This window comes from Nestor notabilis, unplaced genomic scaffold (genome assembly GCF_000696875.1).
Source record: "Nestor notabilis isolate BGI_N333 unplaced genomic scaffold, ASM69687v1 scaffold8572, whole genome shotgun sequence".
Taxonomy (NCBI): Eukaryota; Metazoa; Chordata; class Aves; order Psittaciformes; family Psittacidae; genus Nestor; species Nestor notabilis.
Genome location: NW_009916916.1, coordinates 22,344 through 35,820, shown reverse-complemented (window position 1 = coordinate 35,820; position 13,477 = coordinate 22,344).

Sequence of the window (13,477 nt, the reverse complement as noted above, 5' to 3'; positions counted from 1 at the left end):
TTAAAAAGCCATGCTTGTTTCAGTAAACCAGGCAGTGAATGATAATACACAGATTCTCATCAGCAGAGTCAGCGAGTCTGCTTGTGCTCTTCTCAAGGCATTACATAGTTATGGTTTTCAAGGATACAGCTGTCCAGGCTAACTTACATAATTTAATCCTTCATACTTGTCCAATGAGGAATTAATTCTCCTTTATAAATTATTCCCCACAAGTCCCTGATCATTTTGTAGGCCCTTTCCAGAAGCTTAAATAGAAGGCTTCTTATTAACCCTTAACTTCAGCCACTTAGCAGAAAACCTTATGGAACATTCATTTTAAATATTTAGCAAATAGCTAAGCTTCAATAAAAAAAAAAGTGAAACTGAAGTTGGTGACTCAGATCCTAAGAAAATTCAGCATTAACGGGCACTTCAGACTTGACAATTTTAAGTTCAAAACTACAGGGCCTCCATCAATAGTTACTGGTTTCAGACTGAGTTGTACACAAAAAACAGGTGAAAATTGACATTTTGCAGTGCTTCTTGGCTGTATTAGAAGAACAGTGAAAATCTGGGAGAGAGGAGGGGCTGACCACTTGATAAGCATTTCTGGTTTGCTTTGGGTTGGAGGATAATTATTTTTGTCTCTTATAAGAGTTAATAAACTGCTAATTTGACAATATAAGGCATTTGGGCATCAGCTCCCTATGCCAGCCACACAGACCTGTGCTCATCAGCTTTATGGGAATGTGTGTTGCCAGTGGGTGGTGCATGTCCTTCAATTTGCTTCCTGGACCACGACATTATGGACCATAAACTGACCCTTAGTATTACAAGATTAACACAACCTGGATGAGGAAATGCTAACCTGGGGCCAAAAGTACCTGCTGGGTACAGTGACAGGGGCTTTGGCTTTCCAGATAAAAATCCCCACACAAGTTGTCTCTTGGAAGAACCTGGGAGCTGCTCCAGAACACTAAGGAGCAAAGCGGCAGGTGGAAGGGAGAAATTGTTTAAAAAACACTGGGTGACATACTTCTCAAAAGATCACTGGTTTCCACAACTGCAGGGGAAACGAACTGCCAACTGACATTACACCATCTAAAAGTTTTGTTGTTTGTTTAGAAACAGATGCAGTAGGCAACTGAAGTTGAAGGGGACAGGCTAAGGGGTTTCAGTTGTAAAGGCCACTCAAAATACATTGTTACTTTCCCCCCTAAGAGACTGTAAAATACAATTCAGTTGGAAGACCTGAAAATACCTACCAGGTTGTGTTTAGGACAGAAGCCATGAAGTCACTGACTGGTGCCAGGGAAAATAAAGACTTGCAAGGGGAAAAGGCAGGGAGACTGTTTTGGAAAGGAAATTAAAGAACTGACTTTGCGTGCGACTCTTTCCAGAGGGACAGTTTAGTATACCCAAAAAGAACCAATGCTGGGCAAGCCACTGACGTGCTGAGGAGCGCTGGATGTGTTAGAATTTCACTGGGACAAGCAAAGATGATCTATTTGGGAAAATACCATTGGCATGAAGGGAAAGAAAAACAAAAAACAAAATTAAAAAAACAAACAAACAAAAAAAAAAAAAAACCAATGTGCTTGATGCAGTTTTGCCTTGAGGAACTTTTAACTCTCAAGGAGAAAGGAAAAAGGGCCAAAGCAACGCTAGCATATATACAGAGCTTTCCTTCAAGGTGTTTATATGAAGAGGATTTTTCTGTATACATTCTTTCACAGACTAGATACTGAGAGAATTTAGAGATGAAATAATCTGACCTGTCCAAACTACAGTTTATGGGACATTAAAGGAGAGATATAGTACAGAAAGTTGCAAGGTGAGTGTAAAAGATTACAACAGACAGTAAGAAATAGAGGTCTGCAAAAGTGAACAGCAAAAAGCACCATTAAGAAATATGCATGAAGAAAGGTACAAGACCTGTACAGAAGACACTGGAAAAATGCTTAAAGAAATGAGTATTTGGTTTGTGGCAACATTTGACGGGGGGGGGGGGGGGGGGGGAGGAAGGAAATAAACCACCAAAACTACAACTACTATCCAAAACAAAGACCACCACCCTACCCCCCCCCAAAATAAACCCCAAAACAAACCAACCCCCTAGAGTAGCTGGATGTTAAGAATTCATAAGAAAAAGGAGCTGTACCAATGCAAATAGCTAAAACAATGCCATAGCCATACTTAAGAACTCAGTCTCAATGAAAATCAAGCCTTTTACACACTATGAGGGTAAAGAAAATGCTGCCCTGGATATATACTTTGTCAAAACAGGTATGTCAGGTCCCCGAGGGGCATTTCCACTGACCAGTACTGAGGTCAATGAGGGAAACTTTCAATTAGGGAGTTAAAAGGAGGAACTTGAGCCTTGTTCCCTTGTTTCAGCTGAACTGAGGAGTGTCAAGAAAATCCTTTCAAGACAATATGTTTCTGTTAAATCATTGAAAAGGGTTGCAGAACCTACACCTCATAACTATGATGAGACCTGGAGAACTTAAAGGTAGTATGAATTTTTCATCATGGATACTTGGTAGGTTTGTAGAAGAGCTGTATTGGGTTAGCAAGGATTCAACTAGGTGAGCATCCTGTTTGTGATGATGGCCACCAGGGAACACATAGTTAATAAACAGTTGTAAAGGCATAAACAAGAATATACTACTACTTTCCTGGAACATCGATTCACAATCTTGGGGATATCCTAAAAGAAGAATTTTTTTCCCACGTTTCAAGCTGCTTTTTGAACAGTCATGAAGTTTTAACACCCATAAAAATCATTCAACAAGGAGTTCCACCACTTACTTACATTCGAGTGAGTGAAGATGCAGCTCTCCAAACATTCACATTTCATTTAGTATTTTATAGAGATGGTGAAAAATCATTCCCTACTCAATGCACTTGCTGCTTATAATTTTAGCAAAATACTCTGGCCACCTGAGCAGTCAGTCTTTTCCAAAGTTAAGATTCCTACTCCAGTGAACTGTTTTTCATATTTGTACCTTTTATCATCTTCATTGTTCTCCCTATCCTTTTCCAATTTTTTTACATCCTCTGTTTTGTAGTGCTGGAGTAAGAAATAGCTGCAACAGGGGAAACAAAACAGTTCAACAAAATAGCATTCCAAATTATTTTTATTAGTTGAACTAGTGCCTTCTTGAACTGTTCCTTCACTATTTTCACACCACCTCAGTGTAATTTAACAGTTTAGCCCATAAAGATTTATGATCCTTTTTTCCTCATTTAGACACAACTCTTGCAGTTTGATGGATTAATTTTTTCCACCTTAAGGAAAAAAAGAGCAAAAACAAAAACACCCCACACATACCAAAAAAAAAAAAAACAACAAAAAAAAAAACCAAACCAACAAACCCCAACACTCTCAGTGGAAACAAAAAATCCCAACCTAAAGTGTTCACATAATGAGGAAATTCTAATCAACACACAACTTGTCAAAAGTGGGGAAAAAATTAATTATAACTGAAGGCTGCTGTTGTAAGCCAGCTCGTATCAGAGAAGACTTCCTACTGATAAGAACATGTCCATTGTAGGTGCTGATAATGACCATGTAAATCCAAAGTGATGAGATCCATTGGGGTTTTTTTGGTGACTGGTACGCTGGTATCCTGACAGCCACTGCTTTAGCTTCTGTGGATACAGCAGTAAATGCCTCGAGTGCTTTTGTCAGGTCAGAATTCCACAGAGATATTTTTAGTTCGTGCAACCAGTTTCTCCGACAACAAAGTATGTAAAAGCAGCATAGGGTAAGAGTCAAGTAACATTAATTATCACCCTCAGGACATTATTTGTGCTTCAGTTAGGTCTTTCATCAAATGCTTTACAGGAATTTTTATAGAACCAATTGCATAACCAGGATATTGTTTTGTTTGCCATTTGTTGGCTGAGGATGTATACAATCAGTTTGACATTTTCCTCTAAGTGATGTACAGCAAAACCAGGCATTTTCAAAATGGTTAAAGAGAATGTAAAAAGCAATAGGATATAAGTATTTGTTGCATTTCCTTAGCAAGAATATTGAATATGCAACAAAAGCAAGAAGACCGATTTATGTTAACAGGCGGAATGCATGTGACGATACTATGAGACAGCCTGAAGAAAGGACTGTTCCTCCTCAGATGCAAGGATGAGTTTTGAGGCTGGCTGAAGCAGGTAGACAGCTTGCCCATGTTGCTTATTTCGTGGTGACGTGCCACTACAAGAGGAGTAAGAGTTTTAATGAGAATTTAAGAGGGGCTCAGAACCAAGCTCTGCAAGGCCAGACTTCCTTACAACTCATAGCTGATCAGAGCCATCTTTATCAGACAGTTGCCCCAAGTTTCTGAAGGTCCTGCCAAACCCTTTTTCCTGCCCCCAGAATGCTGGTGTTATTTAACAGACAAACGATGTATTAACATATACCACTTCACCTCTAGCACCAGCATTAATGGTGCTTCTGTAGATGATTCCTCCACAGGCCTATGAGCAGACATACCTCGCCAGGACAGAAAGCCATGGTCTCTCTTCCAAAATAGCGAAGAACTGTTACTTGGAATCCCTCAGGATGTTCTAAAAAAAATGGAGTTCCTGGTTATGTGCACACTTGCCACTTACACTTAGTTTTCCCTAAAGTATCTTTTGGGGAGGGCGAGCGCATGCTTAGCCAAGTAAGAGGACTCTGAACTGTCTGGAAAAGGCACAAACTGTGAAACTGAGAAACAAGGAATATTTGGAAGACTTAAGCTAATTTCTGCAAAACTCCATTAAAGTTTTGCTCTGCTTTTTATTTTCCATTTTATTTAACTAGTATTCTGCCTAGGAAAGGCACTGGAGCTAGTATGATGTGATATTAACACTATTATTCTAAAGCTTCCTAAATCAGTTTGATTTGACTGGATAACTTGCTACTACATAAGCTACTTGGCGTATCTGTTGTTCTACAGAAGTACAAAAATCTCCTTATTTTCAATGCTAGGCATTAAGATTTCCCTCTTTCACAGAAAGATACATAAAGTCTATCTTAATAAAGGCATTTAAATATTAAAATCAGCTTACCATCTTTCAGATCAAACTGTAAGAAATAACATTTTCATCCCCTTAAGAAATTTTGACTCCTTCAGTCTAATCTTGAGATTGGGGTATTTAGGTCCAGTTTACAGTAATCTCCTTCCCCCAAAATTACAGGTGAAGATTATGGTCTTTGTGTTTTCAACAGATTCACATAAGATAGCTTGTAAAACAACACACAGAACTAGGAGGCCTCAGATAAACCCCAACTTGGCATCAGTGCCATTCTGATCCATGAGGGAAGATATTTTTTTTTCTTGAGAACGTAGATTTTGCTTCAGAATGTATCAGAACGGAAAAAAGATTCTCTAATGTCATGCAGGTTCCAAGTGGCCTATATACAAGTCTCATTATCATTATTTATCTAGGCCAAGTAGTAAATTCTCCACTGATCACCATTCAGCTTGGGCACGAAAAACTGTAGATCAAGTACTATGACCTATCGCCATACCATGGTGCGTTCTCTACATCCAGTGTGTTTCTGGGATCTGTTATGGTCAGGAAACTTGGAATACCAGTCAGACTCAATTCTGAAAAGCCCATGTATCTAGTGTTCTCCTGGACCACAATGGTGGAGAGCAATGGCCAGCTTTTCATTTTCTCTTCTTTTCATTGTCAGGTCAGGAGGAAAAGTCAAGCTACCTACACAGTAATGACTCGCTCTTCTTCCCATAAGACCAAGGGCAATACTTAAAAGCCAGAAGAAAGGAACAAAACTGAAAACGCCAATTATCCGGAGAAGCAGTTTTGGCAGTGAGGAGACATGGAGTTAGCGCCTTCAATCCAAAGTGTCTTAATTCATAGCTGCTCACCTGAGTTTCACCAAGAACTCTTCTGAGTTCTCAATCAGATTCTCGCTTCATATTCTACAGTCAGGAATGTTCCCATCTCCCACTGAGTCTTCAGGGATGTGGCTCACCATGCTCACCTGCAGAGAAAATAACTTCCCCACTGAAAGCTGTCTATGAAAACAAATGCTTCTGTATACACACTGAGTGCTGGTGAATAAAATACAAAGCTTTACCTATGCCCCATCTTCTTAACTCTTTAAGAACATATGGCAAATTCAAATCCTAGCAAGTGTATTCTACCTTGCCACATTCCTTCAGCCTTCTCCTACCTTATGACCCGATACAGGCTTTTGCATTTGGCAGCCTCAGAATAAAATTCCTTTTGCTCACTAAGGAAGTATACTTTCTTGTATTAAGGCATACAAGCTCTAGCCTAGACCTGACAAAATGTTGAGCATCTTCAAAGTTCAGCAACCTTCATAGCAGCTGTTAACACTTTATCTCTCAAGGTCCCAAATGTCCATTTCCAAGCACATACTGTTCTTTGCAAGTACATTCACTTCTGAGCACACGAAGACTTCCTCAAGTGTAGCACGCACCTATTTAGACTACCTGCACCACCAGCTCTTTAATGAGAAGTCCTAGCTTAATCCCAAGGAACGATCTGCCACTTCTCTCTCCCAGGATGCTGGGCATGTACTGCACTCCTTTCCAGAAGAAAACCCTCGCAACTCAGTACAAGAAGCTGATGCAATTAGCAGCTATTTGAGACCCATCCTGAATTTGAAATCTGCAATGGGGCTGTCGAGTTGGCACCGATTCACCCCAGCTTTACAAATGTAACACCTATTACCACTTTGTTCCCTGCTTTAAGACCTTCAAGACTTTACATGAAAGCTTTGCAATGAACTGTGCATTCCCTCAAGCATCAATTAGGAGACTCATCAGGCCCTACTAAAAGCAGTTTTCTTCTCAGTTACCCTACTTCTGTCCACCTTTTAAGGGATTATTACGGGCAGTGAGTGGCAAACATGTTATACCAATTAAGAGAGATGAAAGAACTCCTCACCTGTACTGAAAAACCTTTGGAACACGTGTACCAGGTATTCAAGACTGACTGTTGCTTTCCTGGGGCTTCAACTATCAGTTCATTAGTTCAAAACTGCAGGTTTACAAACAGCAGTTCTAGGATATCACCTCTCAGAACAGGACATCTGAAATAGCAGCATCAGGCATAGTAACAGGTAGGGGTTTTCTCCACCATTTTTGTATTCTGCTCGAAATCTCTTCCCTTACAGGGATACTTCCAGACAGCTTTCTTCTGAAATTTCTACGAAGTTAAAGTGGCCCTAATGATTAAGACAGCCAGGACAAGATCTTCTTACCTTCTGAAATGTAATCCAAGGACCCTGTTTTCGACCTGATGTTTGTTGAATCTGGGCAAGATGCATCACCTGACACTCCCTTCACATCGCTCTGTGGCTGCTAGGTGGTGCCTGGCTTACAGTGTACCTACCTTTCACAGGAAAAGGATAGACTGATTAGTAGCAGGAAAGATCCTACAAAGCTGTAACATAGCTAAATGAAGTTGTCTACATTGTGGTTTCCCAGGTTGTTTCCCTGGCTATTCTGCCCCTAGCCCTAGACTACAAGCTTGCAAGAATGTAGTTCAGGCACATCTAAGAGCCACCTTGTGCCCACAGGTAGATGATCTCTTTTCCCAACCGCTCCATCACCTTACATTTTCTCAGGGAACAAACAAGAATATGCTTTGATAAAAGCCTTCCCAAGTGAGGAGTGTTTGATATTCCATCACTCCTAGGTCAACCTTTTAAATACAGGCAAATACACTCTTTTGTATTTCTCTGAGGAGGAACTTCCCTGGTTGTCATCACCACTTTAGAAAAAACAAAAGGTATTTATAGAAGACCCTGTAAGTTTTTCTTTTCACAGGGACACTTTTTGCCCTTCGAGATGTCCAAGTTAAGACATGTCTGTTCTTTTTTAAACTGAACTTTAAACATAGCTCTAGTTTGTGAAACCTGAGATCTCTCTACATCATTTTTAACATGTAATTGTGACGCATAAGTTCCAAGATTGTTGCCTTCATCTCACTTGCCCCATATCTAAGAATTCAACACCTCTCACCTATTTAACCTGCATGTCCTTAGTTGCATATTAAAGTCCCCTCCTAAACACCTTCAGGAAACAGGGAAGAGAGAGTGCTGTCTTGTGCTAAGGTTTTTTTCCCCAGTATATGCATTTTTGCTAGATACAGGGATTCCAAGATAGATTAATTATCTCTTTAATAGTGGGGCTTCTTTTCAGAGAGTCATGTATGATTCTAAAATACATTCCTTGATTACTGACGGGGCTCTAACTACACCCAGCCATCTGATCTTGAAACCTGAATTGTTAAGTTAATGTGCCCTTGTATCTTTAAACTGCGTGCAGAATTTGAACCTTAGATGTTTTCACCTTCATGTATTAAAGGATAAAAAGGTTGCTTCTAAAGGACTTAAAAATATAAGAGATGCTTAAAACGCACTATGCATCTGATCTTGAAACCAAAAGCAGAGATCATTCAGCTGCATGAATCCAGCTTCCATTGTACTCACTGCTAAAGCTTAAAGCCACCTAAAGCCTGTGGTACCTTCAGGACTTCCTGTGAGAGAACCTGCAAGATTCCTGCAGCCCTGCCCCACTTTATATTCAAGTCTAGTCCTCCAATAGCATCAAACCTGCAGCATTGTTTTCAGTTGCAAATTCTGACAGATTTTATCAACAGACATGCTCTGGTTTTCTTCAAAGCATCCCACTAATTCAAAAGCAAGTGTAAACTAACATACTTCTGTGAAAATGTAGGTAATACGAATAAATGACAACTTTACTAGACTAGTTAGTGTTAAATATCGGTTGCTTCTTGGTGAAAATACTACCCGCATACACACCAGTGATTGTCACTGGAGGTTTGTCTTCTGCTAATAAATATATACATATATATATATATTAAGCACACATACAAAACTCAGAAAGTGTGGAAAACTGTGGATTGGAAACAGGTTATCTTGTTAGAACAACTGTTTGTACTGAAATTAAAAAATTGCACTATCCAAAGGAAGTCTCTGACCACAATCTGAAATTGGTAAGCAGTAACAGGCCTTCAATAGCCACTTCAGGTTTTCCAGATGCAGGGACTAGGCATTTTTATCTGCCATCTCAAGTGCTGTAATATTAAAGATAAAATCACCTTCAATTGTAATACATTTGCATTATGAAACAGATTATTATTTATTTTAGGCTAGCTCTCACCAGTGTTTTGTAATACAGGAGTTTCATTCTTAAGTATGCTAAATTGCACCTTAAGAAATACCCTCATTTACTAAATGGGGCGTCTATAAAATTGCCTGTGTTAAATTCTCACAGAGGAAGCTTTTTAATCCCAAATTAGCTACATGTAGTAATACAGTTCTTTAATAACCACTACTAGGAACACAATTAGGTGCATTCTTCATCCTACGAAAGAGGAAAAAAAAAAATCCCAGCTGAAAATGTTAGATGGCAGAAAAATACTGAAATGCTATACTTGGAACCAGGAACTCAGGACCTGATATATTTACTGCCTGGCTTTCAATGACTGACTGTATTAATGGAAAATCCCTTAAGCTACTATGATTGCTAACCCACAAGTTTAAAAGTATTTAAAAATTAATTATCTATGAAGCATTTTTGAGACTTTTAGATCTAACATATTTAACAGTATTTGATTACACTCAACAGATTACACCCACCATTCACTTAGCACTGAAGTGGACACATTAAAATTGAAGAGTTACAACCCACAACCTCCCTAGTAACTGCAGATAAGGAATTAATTAAGCAGTCTACTGAAGTTGGATTTTAGGTACCAAAAGTCATTTAAGTACTAAAATGTCTATTTTTACTTACCATTATCTTGTGTGCAGTCAAATGGCATAGGTTATTCTACTGGCTGTGTGGCAGAACTAAGAATGAATTTCATAACTTCCTTAGTGCAAAGAAAATAAGCGTTAAGATTCAAGTATCTTTTCTACATGTTAGTGAGCAAAACAAGTAAAACTTGTCACACTAACTGTGCAGGGATGGTGAGCTGTCACCATTAAGGACCCAAACACATCCTTCTAAGACTAGAGGGAATCCAGATTTCTGACACTGCAAGTTTTACCTGAATGACTGTCAAAAAATGAGTGTTGACTTTGGAGTAGATACTTAGGTCCAGGAACAAAACTCTTGGAACTGAAATCTTTGATTTAAACTTTAAAAATTCAAGCCATATTTAATTACGTATTACCTACATACCATCACACCATGACTGTCTTCTAGACTGTACAGATGCTTTTTTCCTTCCCTTATTAAAAAAACCAACCAAACAAAAAAAGCAAAACCCAACAAACAACCCACCGCTCCCCCCCAAAAAAAAAAACCACCCCACAAACAAGAAACCACATAACCAAAAGCTTTTACCAAGTACCTGGAAGTCTGACCATCTAAAGCAACTCTCATGAAGACAGATTTAATTAATCAGTGTCACTCAATGTTTCCAGCTGACCTGTGTGTGTAACGTCTACTCAAGAGCTGGCCATTTACAAACATGTCTCTTTTGTAGAAAAAAAACTAGTAACCAGTTATATACTGGCAAGAAAAAAAATGATAGGAGACAACTGCTCCTCTGTCAGAATTCCAAGTAAACTAACAAGATAAGGTTTTTTTGGAAAGCGCCACTAGGACTATCTACATTAACAGTCAAAGCAAAGGAGCGCCAAAGAAAAGTCACTCTTTCATCCTGAGGACTTCAGAACACAAGTAAGTGTAATTAAACACTTGCAAATCATTGACCAGATGACTATGTCACTATCAGTACCCCAGAAAAAGTTTAACATCAGAGCTTCTAGGAAGCTTTATGTCTGTTTGCACTAGACGCCTGTAAAGTAACAATGATTTATTCCTTCTCCCCCTACTACCGCTATTAAGGATCAAGGAATCTTCAGCTCGACTTCCTCTCCTGCTGCCACATACCATTTTTATCTGACAGACCAAATGACAAAGTACAATCTGCTGTCTCCTCTGCCCAGCTAATGCAACTAGCTACCCCTAGCCAAGAGATGTCATGTGCTGGTGCTGGAGTTAATTCAGTAAGACACTCGCCAAAGACAGACTTTCATGTCCCTCACAGCCAGTCTTTAAATTGGAGCTCATAAACTTTAGGCTGTGAACACAAATTCAAGCTTCAACTTTACCAATTTGAATTCTCAGAACTCTACATTGTAAAGATTAGTGCCTCATTACCTTCTTCAAAACATTGCTGTTCCATTTTAAACAATGAACATTTTCCACCAGGTTTTCACTAAAAGAAGTGAGGGAATAAGAGTCTTAATTTTGTAGAATATATTGATTTGAACACACTGTTTTCCTGGAAATGTTGTATGTGATTATGTCCATGCTGCCATTCAGTTTTATTTCTTATAATAAAAAGTCTCCCCTCAACTGGTGTATGGAAGCACTGAAATAACTGCTAGGCTGAACAGAAAAGTTAAGTGAAGAATTATCAATGGCACAAGGGAAAAAGTTGCAGCCATAGGTAACATTTCTACCCTGAAATATTAAGTTGGGAATCCTACCTTCAGAAAAGTCTAACTCTATTTTACATTATGTCATACCCTTTACCCGCAGGAAGGGAATTATTATTCCTTATTTTAGATTCAAGACAGTATTTAGGTAAGAGTTGTACAACACAAATTCAGAAACTGGTCTTAGTATCTGTAATAACAGCCTTCCTCCAAGAGTAAAAACAAACTTGAGTTCCAGATTATAACAAATCTCCTCTTTAAAAAGTAAAAATAATAAAAAAATTATACAGTTGTATGTCCTACATGAAACCCTTCAAGCAAAAATGAGTATTAAAACGAGCATAATTTTAAAAGCTGTGTATTGGAGTGTTTATAAACAAGAAGTGTTAAGCAGCAGCAATTACTGATATCTTATTAAATTCAACTAGACTTCAAATTTAGGAACAAATTACAAACCAATGTGGAGCTATGCTAGCTTAAACTAAAACCTTTGCAGGTGTTTCGGTAAAGAAAGCCTCCTATGAAAATAAACAGAGGCAGCATAACACATTAAGTCAACACTTGCCTTCAACACGCCAAAAAGAACTGTGTATTTGATGTTCATTTGTCAAAGCACCCCATAAGAGATGCATTATTGCTGTAGAACATTTCAAGTTTACCAACACCCAAGTGCAACCAAACTGATGCTGTATATATGCACTTGCCCATTCTCACCAGTATTTCCACTTAGTAATGAAAGTTTTTTCTTTACACAATCAAATTTAAAGCTTTGAAAATAACATTTTTTTTGTTGTTTTTAGGGTTTTTTCCACACTAATCACCACATGCAATTTAGTTTTCTGATCATTTTGCTAAAAAACTGCACCAATATCAGAACAGTGCAAATCATATTTAATTTTAAAAGTTATAATGGCTTGAGTTCATAATTAGAGGGAACACTGTCAAGATCTTGGTATTTTGCTCACTCACCATTGCTTGCATTCCATTAAAAACACTTTCCTGTCAATTTTACCTTTTTTTTTTCTTTTTTAGCAAGCTTTTTAGAGCTGAAATTAAGGATGTGATCCACAATTTCAACACATGTGGTGCCTTAAAGCAATGTTTTTATGCAATTCCATCAACTGTTATAATTCCATAAATATATTATCCCCCTTCTCCCCACAACACATTTTCAGACTAAGAACTAGTCATTAGCACTTGTGATCCCACAAGTATTTTAAGTTTTTCAGCAATGGAGAGATTTCAAGATTAACAAATCTGAGGACTTCCCCTCTCCTACAGCCCCCAGTGCTTTCATTTTATAGCAAGTCCAAAATCAGTTTCCACATCTTGACAGTGTTCCTTATAAAACCATATGACAGTAAAAGTGCCAGTAGGCATGGCAACCTCTTTAAAGGGAGCATTTAAACTCCTTGGCACTGGGAACGCCAGCACCAAGGATTACATTGAAGTTCAAGATTATACTTAAGGCTACAATTAGCAAACCCACTTTCCGTAAGCCTAATGTTCTATCACTAGATTCAAAAATTCAGAAGCTAATGCAACTGTATATTTCAATGCTCAAATTTGAGAAAAAAAGTTACTTTTCTTTAGCAAGGGCAGTATATGAAACTGTGGTAGCAAATGTCTCTTACGCATTGACTACTCATTTCACCATCAGTTGCTTACTTTGTCTTAAAGTTCAAAACTGGCAAGGCACATTTACATATTCCAATGAATACTTGACAATTTTAAATTACACTTCATGTCCCAGCTATCCCAGTAATTGACATACAACATACTAAAATGGTTTATTAAGATAACAAAAAAAAAATAAAATCAATTAATGTGAAACATACAGGCTATTGGCAACCACTATTCTAAAAACTATGTAAATACAAGTAAACATACTGAAATGTGTGCGATTCTAAGTTTTTAACCAGAAGATCTCTGTACTAACACACATTTATATTAATGACACATAAAAAAAATAAAAACTTTATTACAAAAATAAGTTACACTCGCCTCCAGCTTACAGTATAAAACAATTTT